Here is a 27,551-nt window from a genome sequence, read left to right on the forward strand (position 1 = left end):
GGTGGGTGGATTACCTGAGGTCAGGAGTTTGAGACCAGCTTGGCCAACATGGCGAAACCCCGTCTTTACTAAAAATACAAAAATTAGCTGGGTGTGGTGGCATGTGCCTGTAGTCCCAGCTACTCAGGAGGCTGAGGCAGGAGAATCGCTTGAACCTGGGAGTTGGAGGTTGCAGTGAGCTGAGATTGTGCCACTGCACTCCAGCCTGGGTGACAGAGCGAGACTCCATCTCAAAAAAATAATAAAAGAAATTACCTCTGCTGGCCGGGCGTGGAGGCGCATGCCTGTAATCCCAGTACTTTGGGAGGCGAAGGTGGGTGGATCACTTGAGATCAGGAGTTTTGAGACCAGCCTGGCCAATATGGTAAAACCCCGTCTCTACTAAAAATAGAAAACTCAGCCGGTTGTGGTGACGCATGCCTGTAGTCTCAGCTACTTAGGAAGCTGAGGCAGGAGAATTGCTTGAACCTGGGAAGTGGAGGTTGCAGTGAGCCGAGATTGTGCCACTGCACTCCAGCCTGGGCGTTGCAGCGAGACTCTCAAAAAAAAAAAAAAGTATTCTGTCCCCACTACTCAAACTTGGGAGAGAATACTACACAAAAACAACAACAAAACACCAGAAAAACCAGAGACCATTCTCACAAAAAGATACAAAGTCCATACTAAAATGTAATAAATCCAGCAGTGTATTAAAAATAATATATTGTGTATACAGGGATGTATTATAGGTTGAAAGAAAAAGTACCTTGGAGATGTGTCTGATACAGTTCAAAGTGATTTTTAAAAGCGAGATGATGTAAAGGAAACAATGTGTACTAAGCAAAGAACTTTCAAAATCATTTTCAGTAATGAGACATTGGAGCATGGTGACATCTTGCCATAATGTGATAGGTGAGGTAAATATTTCAGTTGGGTAAAATGGGTTATTGTGAGGTTGATGAAATAACTAGGATGCAATTCAGAGCGTGAGAAGCAATAATTTGCATTATATCAGAATTCATCACCTCTGTTCTCATTAAGGCCTAAAACAAGAACGTCAGCTACTACTACAATTCTACATTCTTCTCTGGGCCTTAGCAAATGATACAAGTACTGGGAATGGAAGAGACTGAATGTAAGATAGTTTACCTTATGGAGAGATTGAATGTTCTTCACAAAGTGTAAGAGTCCACCTAGAAAATACATCCCAGAAACTGAAAAACTGCTAGGAGAGTTCAGTAAGGTGACAAAGTTCAAGATAAATATGCACAATTATTTAATATTAGTTTCCTTATTCACCACACACACACAAATCAAAATGTGATAGATGTAAACTACCCAGGTATACATTTAACAGGAATACTCATGTATAAATAAAACACATTTTGCTAAAGAAGAGATGAATTATAAGGAAAATATTGGATGGGATCAATGTACAGATGACTGTGCCATTTTTTTCTACAAATTCAATCTAATCCAGAAAGGCTTAAAAAAATTTTCTTTTTTTTGAGACAGGGTCTCACTGTCGTACAAGACGAGGTAGAGCCCAGGAGTTTGAAACTAGCCTGGGCAACACAGGGAAACCCGGTCTCAAAAAAAAAAAAAATACAAAAATTGGCTGGGTGTTGTGGCGTGTGCCTGTAGTTCCAGCAACTCGGAAGACTGAGGTGGGAGGATCGCTTGAACCCAGGAGACAGAGGTTGCAGTGAATCCAGATGGCGCCACTGCACTTCAGCCTGGGTGACAGAGCAAGACTCCGTGTCTCAAAAAAAAAAAAAAAAAAAAAAAAGAGCAGTGCCTCGTGCCTGTAATCCCAGCACTTTGGGAGGCTGAGGAGGGCGGATGGCTTCAGGCCATGACTTCCAGATCAGTAGTGGCAACATGGCAAAACCCCATTTAAAAAAAAAAAAAAAGCCAGGCATGGTGACCCTGCCTGTAGTCCCAGCTATTCGGGAGGCTGAGGTGGGAGGATGGCTTGAGCCTGGGAGTGGCGCTTGCAGCGAGCCTAGATGGCGCCATTGCGCTCCAGCCCAGCCTGAGTGACAGCAAGAACCTATCTCGAAAAATATTAAAAATGTTTATAATCAATGTAGGCGAGTATATATTACTGTTATATCTATCAAGTTTTAAAATGTCTCACCTTTTGACTGAGAATTCGTATCTGAGAATCATAAATACTTGTTCATGTTCATAAAGATATATGTAGAAGGATGTTCATTCCAGCATTGTTTACTTATTTTATTTTATTCCTCTGTTGCCCAGGCTGGTCTGGAACTGTTGGCTTCAAGTGATCGTCCCACCTCAGCCTCCCAAAGCATTGGGATTACAGGTGCAAGCCACCAGGGCTGGGCCCCAGCACTGTTTATTATAGCAACTATTGCAAGGCACCTGAATGTTAGTCAAAGGGAATGATTTAAAATATTTTGTGGTGAATTCATTCTGTTGTGAAATAAAGCTATGAGCTACCTTTGATTCAGCCTGGTTAAAATTAAAAGTGAAAATACTGGTCCCAAAAATATTTCATGGGAATCCCTGAGAGGAAATAATTTTTGACTTAAGGTGATTTGAGAATTCAAAATGCAGTATTGATTATTGCTGACTCAACAAGAAGGAAGAGGAATGTAAAAGGAACATGCCCCACATCAGTATTAGCACTGAATCTCTTCGAATCACAACTTTATTTTCTCATACAGCCTCATAGGGAGAAATCTAACACTAACAAGTGAATTTATGCCACTTCTATAGTAGTGAAATTATACGTTACAGTTAATCACTTTTGAGCTGGTGTGTCCATTACAGTTTATTTTCTTACAACACATGCTTTCTATCAAATATAAATTCCTTTTACTTTTTTTTTTTTTTTGAGACGGAATCTCTCTCGGTCGCCCAGGCTGGAGTGCAGTAGCTCAATCTTGGCTCACTGCAGCCAAGATTGTGCCTCAGCCTCCCGAGTAGCTGGGACTACAGGCAGTTACCACCATGCCCAGCTAATTTTTGTATTTTTAGTAGATATGGGATTTCACCATGTTGGCCAGGCTGGTCTCAAACACCTGACCTCAGGTGATCTGCATGCCTCTGCCTCCCAAAGTGCTGGGATTACAGGCGCAAGCCACTGCTCCTGGCCTAAATATAATTTCCTATTACAAGTGAACATTGAATAATATATTCTCCACAAGAAACATATAAAAAGACTTAGCAGGAGGCCAGGCGCGGTGGCTCACGCCTGTAATCCCAACACTTTGGGAGGCTGAGGCAGGTGGATCACCTGAGGTCAGGAGTTCGAGACCAGCAGCCCAACATGGTGAAACCTGGTCTCTACTAAAAATACAAAAACTAGCCGGGCGTGGTGGTGGGCGCCTGTGATGCCAGCTACTCAGGAGGTTGAGGCAGGAGAATTGCTTGAACCCGGGAGGCGGAGGTTGCGGTGAGCCAAGATTGCGCCATTGCACTCCAGCCTGGGTGACGAGGGAAATTCTGTCCCCCCCCAAAAAAAAAAAAAAACAACAAAACTTAGCAGGAATCATAACTTTGAGTATTATACTCCAAAAGAGATAACAATAAATCCTTTAAAAATATGTATACTGGGCTAGGGCCGGGCGCGGTGGCTCACGCCTGTAATCCCACCACTTTGGGAGGCTGAGGCGGGCGGATCATGAGGTCGGGAGTTCAAGACAAGCCTTACCAACATAGTGAAACCCCATCTCTACTAAAAATACAAAAATTAGCCGGGTGTGGTGGCACGCACCTGTAATCCCAGCTACTCAGGAGGCTGAGGCAGGAGAATCACTTGAATCTGGGAGGTGGAAGTTGCAGTGAGTGGAGATTGTGCCACTGCACTCTAGCCTGGGCAACAGAGAGAGACTCCATTTCAAGAAAAATAAAATAAATATAATAATAACAATATGTATACCGGGCTGGGCGTGGTGTCTCATGCCTGTAATCCCAGCACTCTGGGAGGCCGAGGCGGATGGATCATTTGAGTTCAGGAGTTCGAAACCAGCCTGGCCAACATGATGAAACCCCATCTCTACTAAATACAAAAATTAGCCGGGCATGGTGGCACATGCCTGTAGTCCCAGCTTGGGAGGCTGAGGCAGGAGAATTGCTTGAACCTGGGAGGTGGAGGTTGCAGTGAGCCAAGATCGCATCACTGCACTCCAGACTGGGTGACAGAGCGAGACTCCATCTCAAAAAAAAAAAAAAAAAAATGTATACCAAGAATGTCACAGTAGGAGCTTCAACAAGCCAAGAACACACTAGTGATAGTAAGATGTAGAATATGTATAGCTCAAACTTAAACAAGACCTTTGTCCATTGCAGAATCTCCTTAGTCATGATTTGTAATCATCTTCAACTTTCTCCAAAGGGTTGCACAATTACAGCAAAACCCATTAGTCCAGTGGTTTGCATTCTCAAAAGCATAACCCAGCAGTATTTTGCTTGTCTCAAAGTTTCTCATCAAATATGACTCATGACCTATTTTTCTTTTTTTCTTTTGAGACGGTGTCTCGCTCTTTCACCCGGGCTGGAGTGCAGTGGCACGATCTCAGCTCACTGCAAGCTCCGCCTCCCGGGTTCACGCCATTCTCCTGCTTCAGCCTCCCGAATAGCTGGGACTACAGGCACCTGCCACCACGCCTGGCTAATTTTTTGTATTTTTGGTAGAGACGGGGTTTCACTGTGTTAGCCAGGATGATCTCGATCTCCTGACCTCGTGATCTGCCCGCCTCAGCCTCCCAGAGTGCTGGGATTACAGGCGCTCATGGCTTATTTTTCAAAAATTTTATTAGTCTTTTCAAAAGATCATTGCTATGGCTTGAATGTTCCTTCCAAAACTCATGTTGAAATTTAATCATTGTAACAGTGTTGAGAGGTGGGACATTTAAGAGGTGATTAGGTCATGAGGGTTCTGCCCTCATAAATGGATTAATGCCTTCATCTTGAGCGTGGGTTGGTTATCACGAGAGTGGGCTCCTGTTACCATGCGGCAAGAAGACCCTCACTAGTTGCCGACACCATGCTTTTGGACTTTCTAGCCTCCAGAACCATGAGCCAAATAAGTCTCTTTTCTTTATAAATTACCCAGACTGTGGTATTCTGTTGCAGCAACAGTAAACAAAGACAACCAGTTTTTGAATTTGTTAAAGCCTCTCTATTGTACTTTTAACTTCACTGATTTCTTACCTTTCTCATTTCCTTTCTTCTAATTTATTTGGGTTTATCATGCTATTTTTTTTGTAAGTACTTAACTCACTAATTTTATTTTATTTTTCTCCCCCCTACCCCCGACACAGGTCTCCCTCTTTTGCCCAGGCTGGAGTGCAGTGGCACTACCAAGGCTCACTGCAGCCTCAACCTCTCCAGACCCAGGTGATCCTCCCACCAGCCTCCCAAGTAGCTGGGACTACGGGTGCACGCCACCATGCCCGGCTAAGTTTTGTATTTCTTGTAGAGACGGGGTTTTGCCATGTTACCCGGGCTGGTCTCAAACTCTTGGGCTCAAGTGATCCACCCACCTTGGCCTCCCAAAGTGTTGGGATTACAGGTGGGAGCCGCTGCACCCAGCCCATTAATTTTCTTTTAGCCCTTTTTCTAGTATAAACATTTAAGGCTAAACGTTTCCCAGTCGGTACTTCCTTAGTTGAGCAAATAAGATGTTATTTATTTAGGTATAATTTATATTCAATAAAATGCACAAATCTTGAATATTCATTTTGATGAGTTTTTTTTTTTTTTTTTTTTTTTTTGAGACGTACTCTTATTCTGTCACCCAGGCTGGAGTGCAGTGGCAGGATATCGGCTCACTGCAACCTCCACCTCCCAGGTTCAAGCAATTCTCCCGCCTCAGCCTCCCGAGTAGCTGGGATTACAGCACCTGCCACCACACCCAGCTGTTTTTTTGTATATATTTAGTAGAGACGGGGTTTCACCATTTGGGCCAGGCTGGTCTTGAACTCCTGACCTTGTGATCCACCCGCCTCGGCCTCCCAAAGTGCTGGGATTACAGGCGTGAGCCACCACGCCCAACTGATGAGTTTTGATAATTGTATACACCCTTGTATCCTGCAGCCTAAACAAGATACAGAACATTTCCATCACCCCAGAGAATTCCCTTATCCTTCTACAATATGTCGTCTTTTGGCATCTGGCTTCTTCCACTTAAAATTTTTTTTTTTTTTTTTTGAGACAAAATCTGACTCTGTCACCTGGGCTGGAGTGCAGTGGTGTGATATTTTTTCACTGCAACCTCCGCCTCCCGGGTTCAAGTGATTGTCCTGCCTCAGCCTCCTGAGTAGCTGGGATTACAGGTGTGCACCACCATGCCCGGCTTATTTTTGTATTTTTAGTAGAGACAGGGTTTCGCCATGTTGGCCAGGCTGATCTCGAACTCCTGACCTCAGGTGATGTGCCCACCAAGGCCTCTGAAAGTGCTGGGATTACAGGCATGAGCCACCGCGCCCAGCCTCTTAAAACTTTTTTGAGATTCATCCACGTAGTAGCATGTCTCAATAGTTTGTTCCTTTTTATTGCTGAATAGTATTGCACTATAAAGAAATATCACATTTTTTTAATCCATTCACCACTTGATGGACATTTGGATCTTGCCACTTTCTGGCTATTAAGAATAGTGCAGGCGGGGTGCAGTGGCTCACTCCTGTAATCCCAGCATTTGGGAGGCCGAGGAGGGAGGATGACTTGGGCCTGGGAGTTAGACACCAGCCTGGACAACATAGGGAGACCTCATCTCTATAAAAAAATAAAAAATAAAAAAAAGAATAATGCTCTATAAACATTCACATGCAAATCTTTGTGTAGTCATATGTTTTTTTATTTAATTTTTTTTTTTTTTTTGAGACAGAGTCTTGCCCTGTTTCCCAGGCTGGAGTGCAATGGCATGATCTCGGCTTACTGCAACCTCTGCCTCCCAGATTCAAGTGAGTCTCCTGCCTCAGCCTCCCAAGTAGCTGGGATTACGGACATATGCCACCATGCCCAACAAATTTCTGTATTTTTAGTAGAGACAGAGTTTCACCATGCTGGCCAGGTTGGTCTTGGACTTCTGACCTCAGGTGATCTGCCCGTCTCGGCCTCCCAAAGTGCTGGGATTACAGGCGTGAGCCACTGTGCTCGGCCATATGTTTTAATTGCTTTAAGTAGATTCCTAAGAGTGAAATGTTGGGTTGTGTGGTAAGTCTATGTTAAACTTAGAAACTGCTAAACGTTTGCAAAGTGGCTGTGCTATTTTATTTTATTTTATTTTATGTTATTTTATTTCATGTTATGTTATGTTATGTTATGTTATTTATTTTATTTTATTTTATTTTATTTGAGACGGAGTCTTGTTCTGTCACCCAGGCTGGAGTGCAGTGGCATGATCTCGGCTCACTGCAAACTCTGCCTCCCAGGTTCAAGTGATTCTCCTGCCTCATCCTCCTGAGTAGCTGGGACTACAGGTGCCCGCCACCATGCCCAGTGAATTTTTGTATTTTTAGTAGAGGCGGAGTGTCACCGTGTTGGCCAAGCTGGTCTCGAACTCCTGACCTCAAATGATCCACCCACCTCAGCCTCCCAAATTGCTGGGATTACAGGCATGAGCTACCGTGCCTGGCTAGGCTGTGCCATTTTATATTCCTATCAACAATAGACCAGGGTTCCAGTTTCTCAATATCGTCTCTAATACTTGGTATTTTTTTTTTATTACAGTCGTCCCCCCTTACCTGCAGGGCATATATCCCAAGACCCTCAGTGAATCCCTGAAACAGTAGCTAGTACCAAATCCTATATATACTATATTTTTTGATCTGAAAACCAAGATGGCTACTAGGTGACTAATGCGCAGATAGTATATACAGCATGGATATGCTGCACAAGGGGATGGTTCACACTCTAGGCAAGACAGAGTGAGATGGCATGGTATTTTATCATGCTGTTCAGAACAGCACACAATTCAAAATTTATGAATTGCTTATTTCTGGAATTTTCAATTTAATATTTTCAGACTGGTTTACCACAGGTAACTGAAACCTTGGAGATAAGGGGGGATTACTGTATAACCCTCGCTTTTTTTTTGAGACAGGGTCTCACTGTGTTGCCCGTGTTGGAGTGCAGTGGCGCGATCTCGGGTCACTGCTACCTCCGCCTCCCGGGTTCAAGCAATTCTCCTGCTTCAGCCTCCGGAGTAGCTGGGATTACAGTCGCCTGCCACCCCGCGTGGCTAATTTTTGTATTTTTAGTAGAGACGGGATTTCACCGTGTTGGCCAGGCTGGTCTCGAACTCGTGACCTCAAGTGATCCACCTGCCTTGGCCTCCCAAAGTGCTGGGATTACAGGTGTGAGCCACCATGCCAGGCCTGTATAACCCTTTTTTTTTTTTTTTTTGCGACTGAGTCTCGCTCTGTTGCCTAGGCTGGAGTGCAGTGGTGCAATCTTGGCTCACTGCAACCTCTGCCTCCCTGGTTCAAGCGATTCTCCTGCCTCAGCCTCCTGAGTAGCTGGGATTACAGGTGCCTGCCACCACGCCCGGCTAATTTTTTGTTATTTTTAGTAGAAACAGGGTTTCACCGTGTTAGCCAGGATGGTCTCGATCTCCTGACCTCGTGATCCGACCACCTCGGCCTCCCAAAGTGCTGGGATTACAGGCGTGAGCCACCACACCCGGCCCTGTATAACCCTTTTAGTGGGAATGTAGTGGTATCTTGTTGTGGTTTAAATTTGCATTTTCCTAATGACTAATGATGTTGAGCACTTTTCATGTGCTTCTTAGCATATAACTTCTGGAACTTTTATAGTTTTGGTTCTATTGTAAGTTAATTTTTCAATGGTGTGGGGTAAAGGTCTACGTTCATTTTAAAATTTTTATTTATTTTATTTTGTAGAGATGTGGTCTCACTATGTTGCTCGGGCTAATCTCAAACTGCTGGCCTCAAGTGATCCTCTTGTCTCAGCCTCTCAAACTGCTGGGATTACAGGTATGAGCCATCACACCCAGCCTAATTTTATTTTTAAATGGATGTCTAATTCTCCCAAAGCATTTGTTGAAAAGATTATTGTTTCCCCACTGGATTGTCTTGGCATCTTTATTGAAAATCAGTTGACATAAGTATAAAAGTTAATTTCTTTAATTCTACTCTATTGATCTATATGCCACACTGTCTTGATGATTGTGGCTTTACAGGGAGTTTTGAAATTGGAATAGGGTAACGTAAATCTTTCAGCTTTGTCTTCTTTTTTTGTTCAAAACTGTTTTGGCTATTTGAAATCCTTTGAATTCCCATATAACATTTAGGATCTGCTTGTCAATTTCCCCCCCAAAAAAAACAAACCCAAACCTTCTGGAATTTTGCTAGGGATCACACTAAATTTCTAGATCCAGTTTGGAGGGAAGTACCATCTTGACAATATTGATTCTTCTAATTCATAAACATGGAATGTCTTTTAATAGAGACGGGTTTCACCATGTTGGCCAGGCTGGTCTCAAACTCTTGACCTCAGGTGATCTGCCCGCCTCAGCCTCCAAAGTGCTGGGATTACAGGCATGAGTCACCGCTCCAGGCCATGAAATGTATTTCTTTATTTTTTCCCAAGACAGAGGCTTGCTCTGTTGTCCAAGCTGGAGTGCTGTGGTGCAGTCTTGGCTCACTGCAACCTCTGCCTCCCGGGTTCAAGCAATTATCCTGCCTCAGTCTCCTGGGTAGCTGGGATTACAGGCGCCCACCACCATGCCTGGCTAATTTTTGTATTTTTAGTAGAGATGGGGTTTCACCATGTTGGCCAGGCTGGTCTCGAACTCTTGACCTCGTGATCCACTTGCCTCAGCCTCCCAAAGTGTTGGGATTACAGGCGTGAGCCACCGCGCCTGGCCGAAATGTATTTCTTAAATCATAAGACTTGAAAGTTGAAATGACTCCCTGAACCATGGGCTGCAGAATGGATGCTGTGTTAGCAGGCATGAAAACAATATTAGGGCTGGGTGTGATGGCTCACACCTGTAATCTCAGCATTTTGGGAGGCTGAGGTGGGAGGTTCTCTTGAGCCCAGGAGTTTGAGACCAGCCTGGGCAACATAGGGAGGCTCCATCTCCACAAAAAATTAAAAAATTAGCCAGGTATGGTGACATGGGCCTGTAGTCCTAGCTACTCAGGAGCCTGAGGGGAGAGGATGGCTTGAGCACAGGAGATTGAGGCTGTAGTGAGCTGTAATTGTGCCACTGCACTCCAGCCTGGGTGACAGAGAGAGATGCTGTCTCAAAAAAAACAGATTAATCTCCTTGTACATCTTCATCGGGGCTCTTGGGTGACTAGGTGCATTGTCAGTGAGCAGTAATATTTTGAAAGGGATTTTTTGTTTTTTGAGGCAGAGTTTCGCTCTGTCACCCAGGCTGGAGTGCAGTGGCCCGATCTCGGCTCACTGCAACCTCTGCCTCCTGAGTTCAAACGATTCTCCTGCCTCAGCATCCTGAGTAGTTGGGACTACAGGTGCGTGCCATCGTGCCGGGCTAATTTTTGTATTTTTAGTAGAGACAGGGTTTCACCATGTTGGCCAGGCTGGTCTCGAACTCCTGACCTCAGGTGATCTGCCCTCCTGGGCCTCCCAAAGTACTGGGATTACAGGCGTGAGCCACAGCACCTGGCTGAAAGGGATGTTTAAAAAACGAGCAATAGGTCTTGACATTGGGCTTAAAATATTCAGTAAACCATGCTGCTAATAGATGTGCTGTCATCCAGGTTTTGTGATTCCATTTATAAAGCACAGGCAGAGTAGATTTAGCACAATTCCTTAGGACCCTAGGATTTTATTTTATTTTTTTTAGAGATAGGGTCTCACTCTGTTGCCCAGGCTGGAGTGCAGTGGCATAATCATACCTCACTGCGGCCTGAAACTCCTGGGCTCAGAGAATCTTCCTGCCTCAGCCTCCTGAGTAGCTAAGGCTACAGGCATGCTCCATCATGCCTAATTTTTTAAATTTTTTGTAGAATTGGGGTCTTGCTATGTTGCCTGGGTTGGTCTCCAAACTCCTGGCCTCAAGGGATCCTTCTACCTTGGCCTCCCAAAGTGCTGGGCTTATAAGCATGAGCCACCACACCAGGCCCAGGCCCTAGGATTTTTGAAATGGCCAGAGTTTGGCTTCAAGTTAATGTCATCAGCTATTAATACATTAGCCCCTAGGACAAGAGAGTCAGCCTGTCCTTTGAAGCTTTGAAGCCAGGCATTGACGTCTCTCTAGCTATAAATGTCCTAGATGGTATCTTCTTCAAATAGAAGACTGTTTTGTCTACATTGAAAATAAATCTGTTGTTTAGTGTAGCCACCTTAATCAATTAGCTAGATCTTCTGGATAACTTGCTGCAGCTTCTAAATCAGCACTTGCTGGTTCACTTTGTACTTTTTTGTTATGGAGATGGCCTCTTTCCTTAATCCTCATAAACCAATCCCTGCTGGCTTCCAACTTTCCTTCTGCAGTTTCCTCACTTCTCTCAACCTTCATAGAATTGAATGGAGTTTGATTTAAGGAAATGCTGTAACTAGTTTGATCTTGTATCCAGACCACTCAAACTTTCTCCATATTAGCAGTAAGGCTGTTTTGCTTCTTATCATTCATGTGTTTGCTGGAGTAGCACTTTTAATTTCCTTCAAGAAGTTTTCCTTTGCGTTCACAACTTGGCTGACTGGCACAGGAGGCTTAGCTTTTGGCCTGTCTTGGCTCTCCACATGCCTTCCTCACTAAGCTTAATCATTTCTGCCTTTTGATTTAAAGTGAGAGATACGTGACTCTACCTTTCACTTGAACACTTAGAGGCCATCATTGGGTGATTAATTGGCCTATTTTCAATATTGTTGTGTTTCAGGGAATAAGGAGGCCCCAGGAGAGGGCGAGGGGTGGCCAGTGGGTGGACGGTCAGAACACACATAACGTTTATGGGTACATAGACATGGTTCCTGGTGTTCCAAAACAATTACAGTAGTGACATCAAAAATCACTGATCACAGATCACCATAACAGATATAATAATAATGAAAAGACTTGGAATATTTTGAGAATTACCAAAAATGTGACCCAGAGACATTAAGTGAGCACACACTGTTAAAAACATTGGAACTGATAGACTTGCTTGACACAGGGTGGCCACAAACCTTTCATTTGTAAAAAATGCAATATCTGCAAAGTGCAATAAAGCAAAGTATAATAAAATGATGTATTCTGCATAATTTAGATTTTCTATTGCTTGTTGAGTTAATTTTGGTAATTTGTGTATTTTCAGGAATTTATTCATGTCATCTAAGTTTTCTAATGTATGGGTATAATATTATTCATAGAATGCCTTTTAATCCTTTTATGTGAAGTGTAGGTAGTGCTGTAAGATTTTGTTCCTGATTTTGGTAATTTATGTCTTCTCTCTTTTTTGGTTGATTTGTTTGTTTTTTTGAGTCAGGGTCTCGCCTTGTCAGGCTGGAGTGCAATGGCACCATCATAGCTCACTGCAGCTTCAAACTCCTGGGTTCAAGCAATTCTCCTGCCTCAGCCTCCCAAGTAGCTGGGACTATAGGTGTGTGCTGCCAAGCCAGGCCCTCTTCTCGATTTTTTTTTTTTTTTTTTTTTTTACATGGCAGAATCTCGCTCTGTTGCCAGGCTGGAGTGCAGTGGCACGATCTTGGCTCACTGCAATCTCCGCCTCCCGGGTTCAAGCGATTCCCCTGCCTGGGCCTCCTGAGTAGCTGGGACTACAGGTGCCTGCCCCCCCGCCCGGCTAATTTTTTGTATTTTCATTAGAGACGGGGTTTCACCGTGTTAGCCAGGATGGTCTCCATCTCCTGACCTCGTGATCTGCCCGCCTCAGCCTCCCAACGTGCTGGGATTACAGGCGTGAGTCACCGTGCCCGGCCTTCTCGCTTTTTTATGTGGCAATCTAGCAAAGGTTTGTCAATTTTCTGGATCTTTTCAAATAACCAACGTTTCATTTATTTGATTTTCTCTATTTTTTTTCTGTTTTCTGTGTTTCAGTTCTCACCTTTATTACTTTATTACTTAATATTTTATTTATTATTCTTTATTATTTCTTTCTTATATTCACTTCTGGTGTAGTTTGCTCTTCTGTTTTCTAGTTTGCTAAGGTAGAAGTATAGGTTATTGATATGATGCCTTCTTTTCTGATACAGGCATTTAAAGACGTAAATTTCTCTCTAAGCACCGCTTTCTCTGTATCCCATCCTATTTTTAAAATTAAACTTTTTTTTTTTTTTTTTTTTTTTGAGACAGAGTCTGGCTCTGTCACCCAGGCTGGAGTACAGTGGCTCAATCTCGGCTCTCTACAAGCTCCGCCTCCTGGGTTCATGCCATTCTCCTGCCTCAGCCTCCCGAGTAGCTGGGACTACAGGTGCCCGCCACCACGCCCGGCTAATTTTTTGTATTTTTGGTAGAGACGGGGTTTCACTGTGTTAGCCAGGATGGTCTCAATCTCCTGACCGTGTGATCCGCCTGCCTTGGCCTCCCAAAGTGCTGGGATTACAGGCTTGAGCCACTGCGCCCGGCCCAGCAGAGATAATTTCTGAATCACCCTGCCAGGCGCGGTGGCTCATGCCTGTAATCCCAGCACTTTGGGACGCCGAGGCAGGCGAATCACGAGGTCAAGAGATCGAGACCATCCTGGCTAACACGATAAAACCCCATCTCTACCAAAAATACAAAAAATTAGCCAGGCGTGGGGGCGGGCGCCTGTAGTCCCAGCTACTAGGGAGGCTGAGGCAGGAGAATCGCTTTAACCCAAGGGGGCAGAGGTTGCAGTGAACCGAGATCTCGCCACTGCACTCCAGCCTGGGCAACAGAGCGAGACTCCATCTCAAATAAATAAATAAATAGTGCCGGGCGCGGTGGCTCACGCCTGTAATCCCAGCACTTTGGGAGGTCGAGGCGGGCGGATCACGAGGTCAGGAGATCGAGACCATCCTGGCTAACATGGTGAAACCCCGTCTCTACTAACAATACAAAAAATTAGCCGGGCGTGTAGGCAGGCACCTGTAGTCCCAGCTGCTCGGGAGGCTGAGGCAGGAGAATGGCATGAACCCGGGAGGCGGAGCTTGCAGTGAGCCGAGATCGCGCCACTGCGCTCCAGCCTGGGCGACACAGCGAGACTCCGTCTAAAATAAACAAACAAACACAAATAAACAAATGTTTTAAAGGAGATAATTGTGGACTCACATGCTGTTCTAAGAAATCATATACAGCAGGGATCCCCAGCCCCGCAGTGGCGGACCTTTACCGGTCCTTGGCCTGTTAGGAACCCAGCTGCACAGCAGGAGGCGAGCGAGCATTAGATTCTCATAGAAGGGAGAACTCCCTGCATGCGAAGAATCGAGGTTGCACACTCCTTATGAGACTCTAACTAATGCCTGATGATTTGAGGTGGAATAGTTTCATCCTGAAACCACCCACCCCCTACTGTGAAAAAATTTTCTTCCACAAGACAGGTCCCTGGGGCCAAAAAGGTTGGGTATCGCTCATAAGGAGTGATCCCATGTACCTTCTACACGTGTTCGCCAGTGGTAACATCTTACAAAACTGTAGTACCATAGCACAACCAGGATGCTAACATTGATACAGTCAGGATACAGGACTGTTGCATCACCAAAGATCCCTCATGTTGTCCTCATGTAGCCACGTCTGCTTTCTTCCTACCTCACTCCTAGCAACCGCTATTCAGTTCTCCATTTCTATAATTTTGTCATTTCAAGAATGTTATATAAATTGAACTATACTTTGGGATTGGCTTTTTTTTTCGACTCAGCATAGTTCTCTGAAGAATCATTCAAATTGTTTTGTGTATCAATAGTTTAATAGTTTGTTCTTTTTTTTTTTTTTTTTTTTTTTTTGAAATAGGGTCTTGCTCTGACCCCCAGGCTGGAGTGCAGTGGTGCAATCTCAGCTTACCGCAGCCTCTACCTCTGGGACTCAAGCGGTCCTTCCACCTCAGCCCCCCAGAGTAGCTGAAACTATAGGCACATGCCACTGCACCCGGTTAATTTTTTGTAAGTTTTGTAGGGGTGGGGTCTTGCCATGTGGCCCAGGCTTGTCCCTTTTTTTTATTTCCTGAATAGTATTCTGGATGTACTATAGTTTAATGATTCACCTATTGGAGGACCTCTGGGTTGTTTCCATTTATTGCCTGTTACAATAAAGCTGCGGTATTCAGCTTAATTAAGCAAGATTAAATACATGTATAAAAAGTAAAGCTGCTATAAATATTCATATACAGGCCTTTGAACTTAAATTTTCAGTTCTCCTGAATAAATTTCAAGCAGTACAATTCCTGGGTTGTGGTAGTTTTAGTATTTATTTGTTTATTCCTGGTAACTCACAGAAAAGTTAGTTTTAGTTTTTAAACATGTTTAGTTTTTTAAGAAACTGCCAAGCTGTTTTCCAGAGTGGCTGTACTTTTTAACATTCCCACCAGCCATCACTACCTTTTATTTTGGCCACTCTGATAGGTGTGCAGGTGTGCAGTGATATCTCATTGTGGTTTTAACTTGTATCTCTATAATGGCTATGATATTGAATGTCTTTTCATGGGCTTATTTGCCATCTGTATATCCTTTTTGATGAAATGACTGCTCATGTCCTTTCCTCATTTTGTAATTGGATTATTTACTTTTTTACTGTTGAATTTTGAGATCCTAATTCTTTGTCAAATATGTGGTTTGCAAATATTTCCTTCCAGTCTGTAGACTGACTTCTTATTCTCTAAACAGGTTCTATTACAGCAAAATTTTACATTTCGATGAAGTTCAACTTACCCACTTTTCCTTGTATGATATTATGGGTGTTAAATTTAAGAACACTTAGCCTGGCTCTAGATCCTGAAGATTTTCTAGTTTTCTTTTCCCTGAAGTTTTATAGTTTTATGTTTTACATTTAAGACCATGACCCATTTTGAGTTAGTTTTTGTATAAGGTGTGCAGTTAGGTGGAGTCTCATTTTTGCCTATGAATGTATAATTTCTGTAGCACCAGTTATTGAAAAGGCTTTTTGTTAAAAATCAGTTGAGTATATTCGTGTGGGTCTGTTTCTGGGTTCTCTAATCTGTTCCATTGATCTGTGTCTGTCCCTTTGCCAATATCACACAATCTGGATTACTGTATAATAAAGCATGAAATCAGGTTGACTTATTCTTTCCCCTTTATTCATTTTTTTCAAAATTAATTTAGCTAATCTAGTTCCTTTTTCTTTCCATGTAAATTTTAGAATATGCTTGTTGGTATCAATAGAAAAATCTTGCTGGGATTTTGATAGGAATTGTATTATACCTGTATATCAATTTGAAGAAAATTGACATATTTTCTATGTTGAGTTTTCCAATCCATGGAAATATCTCTCCATTTGTTTAGATCTTCTTGTATTTATTTCTTTTATTTAGTTTTTTTGAGACAGAGTCTTGTTCTGTTGCCAGGCTGGAGTGCAGTGGCATGATCTTGGCTCACTGCAACCTCTGCCTCCCAGGTTCAAGTGATTCTCCTGCCTCAGCCTCCCGAGTAGCTGGGACTACAGGTGTGCACCACCATGCCCAGCTAATTTTTGTATTTTTAGTAGAGACGGGGTTTCACCATGTTGGCCAGGATGATCTCAATCTCTTGACCTCGTGATCCGCCTGCCTCAGCCTCCCAAAGTGCTGGGATTACAGGCGTGAGCCACCAAGCCCAGCCTCTTTTATTTTTTTAATCAGTGTTTTGTAGTTTTCAGCATATAAGTCCTATACATGATTTGTCAGATTTATACCTGTTTTATTTTTTTGAGCAATTATAAATGATAATCTTCTCTTCTCTCCTCTCCTCTCCTCTTCTTCTTTTTTTGTTTTTTGTTTGAGAGACAGGCCCTCATTCTGGTGCCCAAGCTGGAGAGCAGTGCTGTGATCTCAGCTCACTGCAACCTCCACATCCCGGGTTCAAGTGATTCTCCTGCCTCAGCCTCCCAAGTAGCTGGGATTACTGGCGCCCACCACCACGCCTGGCTAATTTTTGTATTTTTAGTAGAGGCAGGGTTTCACCATCTTGGCCAGGCTGGTCTCGAACTCCTGACCTCAAGTGATCCATCTGCCTCGGCCTCCCAAAGTGCTGGAATTACAGGTGTGAGCCACCGTGCCCGGCCGAGGTATTGTACTTTAAATCTTGTTGTCCATGTGTTCATTGCTAATATATAGTAATGCAATTGATTTTGTATGTTTATATTATATCCTGTGACCTTGCTGGACTCACTTATTAGTTCTAGGAGTTCTTTTGTGGATTTTCTACATAGATAATTATGTCATCTGTAAATAAGGACAGTTTTATTTCTTTCCTATTAAGATGGCTTTTATTTCCCTTTTTTTTCTTTTTAATCTTGCTGCATTGGCTAGAATGTCCAGTATTATGTTGAAGAAGGTAATGAGAGGGGACATCCTTGCTTTGCTCCTGTTCTCAGGGGTAAAGCATTCAGCCTTTCACCAGTAAATATAATGTTAGCTACAAGTTTTCTTGTAGATATCCTTTATCAAGTTTAAGAAGTTACCCTCTGTTCCTAGTTTTCAGAGAATTTTTATCAGGAATGGGTGTTGAATTTTGTCAAATGCCTTTTCTGCATCAATCGATATGATTATGTGATCTTTCTTCTTTAGCTTGTTAATGTGGTGGCTTACTTTGACTGATTTTTGAATGTTGAGCCAAATTTTCATCCATGGAAAAAACCTTACTTAGTCATGGTGTATGAGCCTTTTTTTTTTCTTTCTTTCTTTTTTTTTTGAGATGGAGTCTCACTCTTGTTGCCCAGGCTGGAGTGCAATGGCGCAATCTCGGCTCACTACAACCTCTGCCTCTGGGGTTCAAGCTCCTGCCTCAGCCTCCCAACTAGCTGGGATTACAGGCATGTGCCACCATGCCTGGCTGATTTTTTGTGTTTAGTAGAGATGGGGTTTCACCATGGTCAAGCTGGTCTCGAACTCCTGACCTCAGGTTATCCACCCACCTTGGCCTCCTAAAGTGCTGGGATTATAGGCGTGAGCCACCATGCCCGGCCGGTGTGTGATTCTTTAAAAAAAAAAAAAAAAAAATATTGTGGTAAAATACACATAACATAAAATGTCCAATTTTAGCCATGTAAAGTGTACAATATGACATTAAGTACTTTCACAATGTTGTGCAACCATTACCACCATCTAATTCCAGCACATTTTCATCACCCGAAAAAGAAACCCTAGACTCATTGAGTAGTCACTCCTCATTCTCATTCCCCTCAGCCCTTGGCAACCACTAATCTGCTTTCTGTTTATATGGATTTGCCAACTCTGGATAATTCATATAAATGGAATCATACAATATGTGGTCTTTTGTGTCTGGTTTCTTTCACTTAGCATAATGTTTTCAAGGTTCATCTATGTTGTAGCATGTGTGAGTACATCATTCCTTTTTGCAATTGAATAATATGCCATATTTTGTTTATTTATTCATCTGTTGTTGAACATTTGGGTCGTTTCCATGTTTTGACTATTGTGAATAGTGGTGCAATGAACATTCCTGTACAAGTTTTTGTTTGAACACCTGTTTTCAATTCTTTTGGGTATACACCTAGAAGCAAAATTGCTGGGTCGTGGTAATTATATGTTTTTACTTTTTAAGAAACTTGCAAAGTATTTTCCAAAGCTTGCTACAGCATTTTACATGGGATTTTTTTTTTTTTTTTTTTTTTTGCCCGGGCTGGAGTGCAGTGGCGTGATCTCGGCTTATTGCAACCTCCGCCTCCTGGGTTCAAGTGATTCTCCTCCCTAAGCCTCCCAAGTAGCCGGGATTACAGGCATGTGCCACCACGCCTGGCTAATTTTTGTATTTTTTGTAGAGATGGGGTTTTGCCTTGTTAGCCAGGCTGGTCTCAAACTCCTGACCTCAGGTGATCTACCTGCCTTAGCCTCCTAAAGTGCTGGGATTACAGGCGTGAGCGCCCAGCCTCTTACATGGGATTTTTAAGAGTAAGAATTCAATTTCTTTAAGATATATAGGACTATTCAAATTATGTATTTCATATTGGGTGCATTATTAGTTTGTGTCTTCAGGTGAATTGCTGCACTTCATCTTAGTTGTCAAATTTTTGGCCAAGTGCAGTGGCTCCCACCTGTAAATCCCAGAATTTAGGGAGGCAGAGGCAGGAGGATAGCTTAGCCTAGGAGTTCGAGACCTGTCTGGGCAATATAGCGAGACCCTGTTCTCCACAAAAAGGGGGGAAAAAAGACAAATTTTTCTGTGTAGAATTGTTTGTGGTATTCCCTTATCCTTTGATGTCTACACGGTCTCTGGTGATATCCCCTGTTCCATTCCTGATATTGGTAGTTTATGTCCTTCCTGTCTCTCTCAACTGTCTTGCTAGAGGTTTGTCAATTTTATTGGTCTTTTCCCAAGAACCCAGCTTTTTGTTCTGTTGACTTTTCTCTATTTTTTTTTTTCTGATCTTATCTTTACTATTTCCTCCTTTCTGCTTTATTTGGGTTTATGTTACTCTTATTTTCCTAGGCTCTTCTATTGGGAGCTTAGATTATTGCTTTGAGATATTTTTTCCCCTCTTAATACTGCTTCAGCTAATGTTCTACAAATAATTGATAATGTATTTTCACTTTCATGCAGTTCACTGTATTCATTTTTATTTTGATAAAGGTGATTAATTTTTCTTTCCGGTTTTCCCAAAATATGTAATGTGTTTACCTTTTAATCTGTGATAAAAAACATATAACATAAACATTTGCTATTTTAATCATTTTTGAGTATACAGTTCAGTAGTTCTAAATATATCCATCTTGTTGCTGTGAAACAGATCTCCAGAACTTTTTCATCTTGCAGATCTGAAACTCTATACCTACTAAACAACTCACCCTTCTCCCTTCCTCTTAGCCCCTGGGAACCACCATTCTGCTTTTTATTTCTGTGAATTTGACTAATTTAGATACCTTATTTAAGTAGAACCATACAGTATTTATCTTTTTGAATTTACTGTATTTTAAAAGTTTCCCTTGAAATTTCCTCTTTGACTCATGGATTATTTAGAAGTGTGTTTAGTTCCCATATGTTTAGAGATTTTGATTTCTAGTTTGATTCCATTGTGGTCAGAGTACCACACACTCTGTATGATTTCAGTTCTTTTAAATTTATTGAGGCTTGTTTTATACCTATTGATATGCTCTATCTTGGAGAATGTTTCATGTCTACTTGAAAAGAATGTGTATTCTGAACTGGATGAGTGGAATGTTCTAAAATTGTTAGTTAGATTGAGTTAGTTGATAGTAGTATTCATTTTTTATTCCTGTTGTAACAAGTTGCCACAAACTTAGTGGCTTAAAACAACACATATTTGTTATCGTATAGTTCTGGAGGTCAGGAGTTTGCAATAGGTCTCACTGGGTGAGGGGAAGATGTTGACAAGGCTGCATTCTTTTCTGGGTGCTCTAGGGGATTTTCTTGCAATTTCAGCTTCTACAAGCTGCCCCGCATTCCTTGGCTTATGGTCTCCTTCCATCTTCAAAGTCAGCAATAGGTTGCTTATGTCGTTCTCACATTACATCACTCTGACATTCACTCTTCTGCCTCCCTCTTTCACTTCTAAGGACCCTTGTGATGACATTGGGCCCACCCAGATAATCCAGGACAATCCTTCCGCCTTGAGATCTTTAACTTAATCACATCGGCAAAGTCTCTTTTATCATGTAAGATAACGTATTCACAAGTTCTGGAGATTAGGATGTGGATATTTTGGAGGGACTATGTCTACTACAATAGTGTTGTTCAAATTTTCTCTCTATGCCAGGCACAGTGTTACATGCCTGTAGTCCCAGCTACTCCGGAGGCTGAAGCGGGAGGATCACTTGAGTCCAGGAGTTTCAGACCAGCCTGGGCAACATATTGAAACTCTGTCTTTTTAAAAAAAACTTTTTAAAAAAGTTTTCTTCTTAAACAAAAAGTTTTCTTTTCACTCTGTTATCAAGAATGAGGTATTGTAATCTTTGCCTATTATTGCTGATTGTCTCTTTCCCCTTTGAATTCTTTCACTTTTTGCTTCATGTATTCTGAGGCTCTCATTAGGTATATATCAGTGTATAATTGTTATATCTTCCTGATGTATTGAACCTTTTTTCATCATGAAATGTACCTCTTTGTTTCTAGAGGTACATTTCTTATCTTAAATATAAGGTACAAATCTTATCTTAAAAATAAGATAATAATATTTCTTATCTTAAAGACCATTTTGTCTGATTTTGCTGTATACACAGTCTCAGCCAGAAATGTGCTTGCTGCAACCACAATGGCAACCCCAGACTAAGAGAGATGTATATCATCCCCTCCCACCCTTTGCTGAGATCGTCACTTCCTCTGACTGTGCTACTGTGCATGGACATTACCCACTGCTCCCAAGTGAGTGAGACCACTTTGACTATGGCAGCAAAGCTGCCAACCTCACAGCCAACCCAGCCTTAGCAGAACCTTCACGCTAAGGGAGCTGGAATTTGGGAGAGGCCCCAGGGAAGAACACTGCAGACTCCCACTCTTCTTGCACAAAGTTCAGCAATTTTTCAGGCATGACCACTTCTCAGATCATTGTACAATTGTTTTTGTCAATTTTGTCCATCTTTATAGTTACTTTTCTGGAAGAGGATTTGTCTTCCATCTTCACTGGAAGTCCTACCTCTACTACAGTGTTGTTTTTAAAATAGATTTCTTTTTCTAGATTAAGGACATTTCCTTTTAATTCTAATTCTCTTAGAAGCTTTTTCATTTAAAAAAAAATTATTATTATTATTATTGAGACTAAGTTTTGCTCTTGTTGCCCAGGCTGGAGTGCTATGGCACAGTCTCGACTCACTGCAACCTTTGCCTCCCGGGTTCAAGTGATTCTCCCGCATCAGCCTCCTGAGTAGCTGGTATTACAGGCACCCATCACCATGCCCGGCTAATTTTTTGTATTTTTAGTAGAGACAGGGTTTCACCATGTTGGCCAGGCTGGTCTTGAACTTCTGACCTCAGGTGATCCGTCCATCTCGGCTTCCCAAAGTGCTGGGATTACAGGCATGAGCCACTGTGCCCGGCCTTAATTATTATTATTTTTTGAGACAGGGTCTCACTGTCACCCAGGCTGGAGTGCAATGGCACGATCTCGGCTCACCACAACCTTCACCTCCCAGGTTCAAGTGATTCTTGTGCCTTAGCCTCCCGAGTAGCTGGGACTGCAGGAGTGTGCCACCACACCCAGATAATTTTTGTATTTTTAGTAGAGACAGGGTTTCACCATGTTGACCAGGCTGGTCTTGAACTCCTAACCTCAAGGTGATCCGCCCACCTTGGCCTCCCAAAATACTGGGATTACAGGCATGAGCCACCGTGCCCGGCCTGTTTTGTTTTAAATAATGAGTGTTTGTCTCTTTGTTATCTCATGAAATGATTATATTTTCCCTTTAATCTATAAAATATTTTGCTAGATTTTCCGATGTTGAACCCTTCTTGATGCATTCCTCATAAAATTCTACTTAGTCATAACACATTACTTTTTATTTTTATTTATTTTTTGAGACAGGGTCTTGCTCTGTCACCCAGGCTGGAGTGCAGTGGCACAATCTCGGCTCACTGCAACCTCCGCCTCCCAGGCTCAAGCGATCCTTCCACCTCAGCCTCCCAAGTAGCTGGGACTAGAGGTGTGCGCCACAACAGCTGGCTAATTTTAAAAAATGTTTTGTAGAGAGGTCTCACTATGTTGCCCAGGCTGGTCTTGAACTCCTGGGCTCAAGAGATCCGCCTACCTCAGGCTCCCAAACTGTTGGGATTATAGGCGTGGGCCACCGTGCCTGGCATATTATTTTTATTAGAGATGAGGTCTGCTAAAATTTGGTTTGTTACTGTGTTTTTTGTTTTTGTTTTTTATTAGAGTTGGGGTCTTGCTATGTTGCAACGGCTGGTCTCAAACTCCTGGGCTTAGGAGATCCTCCTGCCTCAGCCTCCAGTTAGCTGGGACTACAGGCACGCACCACTGCATCCAGCTTGTTATTTTATTTAGAAGTTTTGCATGCATGCTAATAAGTAAGATTGGTCTAAAACATTATTTTTTAACACAGTTTTGTGAATTTGATATTAAGTTTGTATTAGCTCGTAATATGGGCTGAGTAAATTTCCCACTCTTTCTGTTTTCTGAAATATGTTATTTCAGAATTATTTAATATAGAGAGATTATCTTTCCTTTGAAGGTTTGGTAAGACTTTTTAGTAAAACTGTGTGGGCTTGATATTTCTTATCGTGAGAGATACTTGATTATCAGTTCCTATTTTGGTAATCTGTATTTTTCTTGAAATCTTTCCATGGTATCTTGGTTTTCAAATGTCCTGGGACAAGGTTGTTCACAGTGTTCTCATATGTTATTAAAAATCTCTACTGTTATCATTTGTTATATTTCCTTTCTGTTCCTATTATTGTTTATTTTCTGTCTTCTCACTCCTTTCTGATGATCAGACTTGCTGGAATTTTTTCCTTTTTCTTTTTTAAATTAGAGATGGTGTCTCACTCTGTCGCCTAGTCTAGGGTGCAGTGGCAGGATCATAACTCACTGTAGCCTTGAACTCCTGAGCTCAAGTGATCCTCCTGCCTCAGGATCCTGAGTAACTGGGTTTATAGGCGACAGCCACTGTGCCCAACAATTTTTTCTATTTTAGTAGTTTTGTCAGAGAACAAGATTTTGGTTGCACTGATTGCCTTTTTCTTTCCTTTCTGTCATTAATTTCTGCTCTTATAGACTTTATACCCATCTTTCTACTTCTTTGGGGTTTACTTTTTTCAGTCTAAGATCCTGAATTGAATATATAACTCACTTATTTTCAGTCTTTCCTATTTTTCTTTTTTTTTGAGACGGAGTTTCGCTCTTGTTGCCCAGGCTGGAGTGCAGTGGCATGATCTCCACTCACTGCAACCTCCGCCTCCCAGGTTCAAGCAATTCTCCTGCCTCAGCCTCCTGAGTAGCTGAGATTACAGGCATGCGCTACCACACCCGGCTAAGTTTTGTATTTTCGGTAGAGATGGGGTTTCTCCATGTTGGTCAAGCTGGTCTCGAACTTCTGACCTCAAGTGATCCGCCCGCCTCGGCCTCCCAAAGTGCTGGAATAACAGGCGTGAGCCACCGTGCCCGGCCCCTATTTTTGTTTTCACAACTTTTTTTTTTTTTTTTACATCAAGTCCCTTCCCCAGAAACCAGTGGGTTCAACATCCAGCCACAACAGGAACAGCCACTGGGCCTTGTCCTGTTCCTTGAGGCTTGAGGGATTATTTATTTTTGTTATTTTATTTATTTATTTTTATTTATTTTTTGAGATGGAGTTTCACTCTTGTTGCCCAGGCTGGAGTGCAGTGGCGCGACCTCGGCTCCCTGCAACCTCTGCCTCCCGGGTTCAAGTGATTCTCCTGCCTCAGCCTCCCAAGTAGCTGGGATTACAGGCACCTGCCATCATTCCTTGCTAATTTTTGTTATTTTTAGTAGAGATGAGGTTTCACCATGTTGGCCAGGCTGGTCTCAAACTCCTGACCTCAAGTATCTGCCAGCCTCAGCCTCCCAAAGTGCTGGGATTACAGGCATGAGCCACCACACCCAGCCCTTATTTTTATTTTTTTGAGACAGAGTCTTCCTCCTTCGCCCAGGGTGGAGTGCAGTGGCATGATCTCGGCTTACTGCAACCTCCGCCTCCCGGGTTCAAGTGATGCTTTTATTTTTTTATTTTATTATTATTATTTTTTTGAGACGGAGTCTCACTCCATCGCCAGGCTGGAGTGCAGTGGCATGATCTTGGCTCACTGCAACCTCCGCCTCCCAGGTTCAAGCGATTCTTCTGCCTTAGCCTCCCGAGTACCTGGGACTACAGGTGTGCACCACCACGCCCGGCTAATTTTTGTGTTTTTAGTAGAGATGTGGTTTCATCAAATTGGCCGGGATGGTCTTGAACTCCTGACCTCATGATCAGCCCGCCTCAGCCTCCCAAAATGTTGGGATTACAGGCGTGAGCCACTGCATCTGGCCTGGGTTGAAGCGATTCTTCTGCCTCAGCCTCCCAAGTAGCTGGGATTGCAGGTGTGTGCCACCATGCCCAGCTAATTTTTGTATTTTTGTATTTTTTTTTTCTGAGATGGAGTCTCGCTCTTGTCACCCAAGCTGGAGTGCAATGGCACGATCTCGGCTCACTGCAACCTCCGCCTCCCAGGGTCAAGCAATTCTCCTGCCTCAGCCTCCCAAGTAGCTGAGATTACAGGCGCCTGCCACCACTCCTGGCTCATTTTTTGTATTTTAAGTAGAGACAGAGTTTCACCATGTTGGCCAGGCTGGTCTTAAACTCCTGACCTCAAGTGATCCGCCTGCCTTGGCCTCCCATAGTGCTGGGATTACAGGCATGAGCCATCGTGCCCAGCCTTTTATTTTATTTTATTTTATTTTATTTATTTATTTATTTTTAGATGGAGTTTCGTTCTTGTCGCCCAGGCTGGAGTGCAATGGCATGATCTCAGCTTACTGCAACCTCTGCCTCCCAGGTTCAAGTGATTCTCCTGCCTCTTGAGTAGCTGGGATTACAGGCGCCCGCCACCACGCCCGGCTAATTTTTATTTTTGGTAGAGACGGGGTTTCACCACGTTGTCCAGGCTGGTCTCGAACTCCTGACCTCAGGTGATCCACCCGCCTTGGCCTCCCAAAGTGCTGGGATTACAGGCGTGAGCCACCAGGCCCAGACTTATTTTTTATTAAATACAAGTCACATACTATAAACTTACCCTTTTAAAATATATAGTTCAGTGGTTCTTAGTATATTCCCAAAGTTATGCAACCACCACCACGATCTAATTCTGAAACATGAAACCCCATATCCATTAGGCAGCCATCCCAGCACTACCTCAAACACACACCCAGCCCCTGGCACACCCTAATCTACTTTCTGTCTCTATGGATTTGCCTATTCTAGACACTTTTATTATGGACTCATATAATATGTGGCCTTTTCTGCCTGGTTTCTTTCATTTTGCCAAACGTTTTCAAGGTTCATCCATGTTGTAACAAAGTACTGCAAACTGGGTGGCTTAAAACAACAGAAATGTATTGTCTCACAGTTCTGTAGGCTGGAAGTCTGAGTTCAAGGTGTTGGCAGGAATGGCTGCTTCTGAGGGCTGTGAGGGAGAATCTGTTCCAGGCCTTTCTGCTAGCTTTTGCTGCCTTGCTGGCAGTCTTTGGCATTCCAAAGATAAGATGTGTCACCCTTATATCTTTTTTTTTTTTTTTTTGAGAGGGAGCCTCACTCTGTCGCCCAGGCTGGAGTGCAGTGGCGTGATCCTGGCTCACTGCAACCTCTGCCTCCCGGATTCAAGCGATTCTCCTGCCTCACTCTCCTGAGTAGCTGAGATTAGAGGCGCCTGCTACCACGCCTGGCTAATTTTTGTATTTTTGGTAGAGACGAGGTTTCACCATTTGGGGAGGCTGGTCTTGAACTTCTGACCTCAGGTGATCCGCCCTCCTTGGCCTCCCAAAGTTCTGGGATTACAGGCTTGAGCCACTGCACCCGGCCATGTCACCGTTATCTCTGCCTTCATCTTCATGTGGCATTTTCCTTGTATGCGTGCCTGTCTCTGTGTCCAAGTTTCCTCTTTTTTAAGGACATCAGTCCTGTTGGGTTAGGACCTATCCTAATGTCCTCATTTTAACTTGATTTCCTCTGTAAAGACTATATTTCCAAATAAGGTCGCAATCTGAGGTACTGGGGGGTTAGGACTTCAATATATCTTTTTGAGGGTCACAACTCAACTCATAGCAGCACTTCTTCCTTTTATTGCCAAATAATATTCGAATAATATGGATATGCCACATTTTCTTTATTCATTCATTTGTTGATGGACATTTGGGTTGTATCTGCCTTTTAGCTGTTATGAATAATGCTGCTATGAACATACAGGTTTTGTGTGGACACATATTTTTGATTCTCTTCGGTATATGCCTGGGAATAGAATTGCTGGGATGTATGGTAACTCAGTGTTTAGCCTTTGGAAGAACTGCCAGGCTGTTTTTCACAGCTGCTGCAGCATTTTACATTGCCACTAGCAATGTAGGAAGGTTCTAATTTTTCTGCATCCTCACCAGCATGTATTATTTTGATTCTAGCCATCCTAGTGGATGTGAAGTGGTATCTCATTGTGGTTTGGATTTGCATTTCCCTGACAAGTAAGGATACTGAGCATCTTTCCATGTATTTGTTGGCTATTTGCATATCTTATTTGAAGAAATGTCTATTAAATCCTTTGCCCATTTTTTTTTTTTTTTTTCCGAGACAGAGTCTTACTCTGTCACCCAAGCTGGAGTGCAATGGCGCGATCTCGGCTCACTGCAACCTCCACCTCCCAGGTTCAAGCAATTCTCCTGCCTCAGCCTCCCGAGTAGCTGGGATTATAGGCTCCTGCCACCATGCCCAGCTAATTTTCATATTTTTAGTAGAGATGGGGTTTCACCATGTTGGTCAGGCTGGTCTCGAACTCCTGACCTCAGGTGATCCACCTGCCTTGGCCTCCCAAAG

The 27,551-nt window shown here is 42.9% G+C and overlaps 1 protein-coding gene across 2 annotated transcripts in view; it reads left to right on the plus strand.

Annotated features, from left to right (window-relative positions):
• Positions 1-5,251: 5,251 nt before the first annotated feature.
• The window catches only part of ZFX (zinc finger protein X-linked), a 133,842-nt gene continuing 111,542 nt past the window's right edge, over positions 5,252-27,551 (plus strand). Inside the window, exons 1-3 of one of the 2 annotated variants that reach the window (XM_054544416.1) lie at positions 5,252-5,349; positions 6,839-6,914; positions 8,856-8,948. The gene's annotated coding sequence lies outside the window, so the exon portion shown is untranslated. The remainder of the gene's footprint in view (positions 5,350-6,838; positions 6,915-8,855; positions 8,949-27,551) is intronic. The other variant, XM_063721359.1, reaches the window with a different exon arrangement.

This window comes from Pongo abelii, chromosome X, assembly GCF_028885655.2.
Source record: "Pongo abelii isolate AG06213 chromosome X, NHGRI_mPonAbe1-v2.0_pri, whole genome shotgun sequence".
Classification (NCBI taxonomy): Eukaryota; Metazoa; Chordata; class Mammalia; order Primates; family Hominidae; genus Pongo; species Pongo abelii.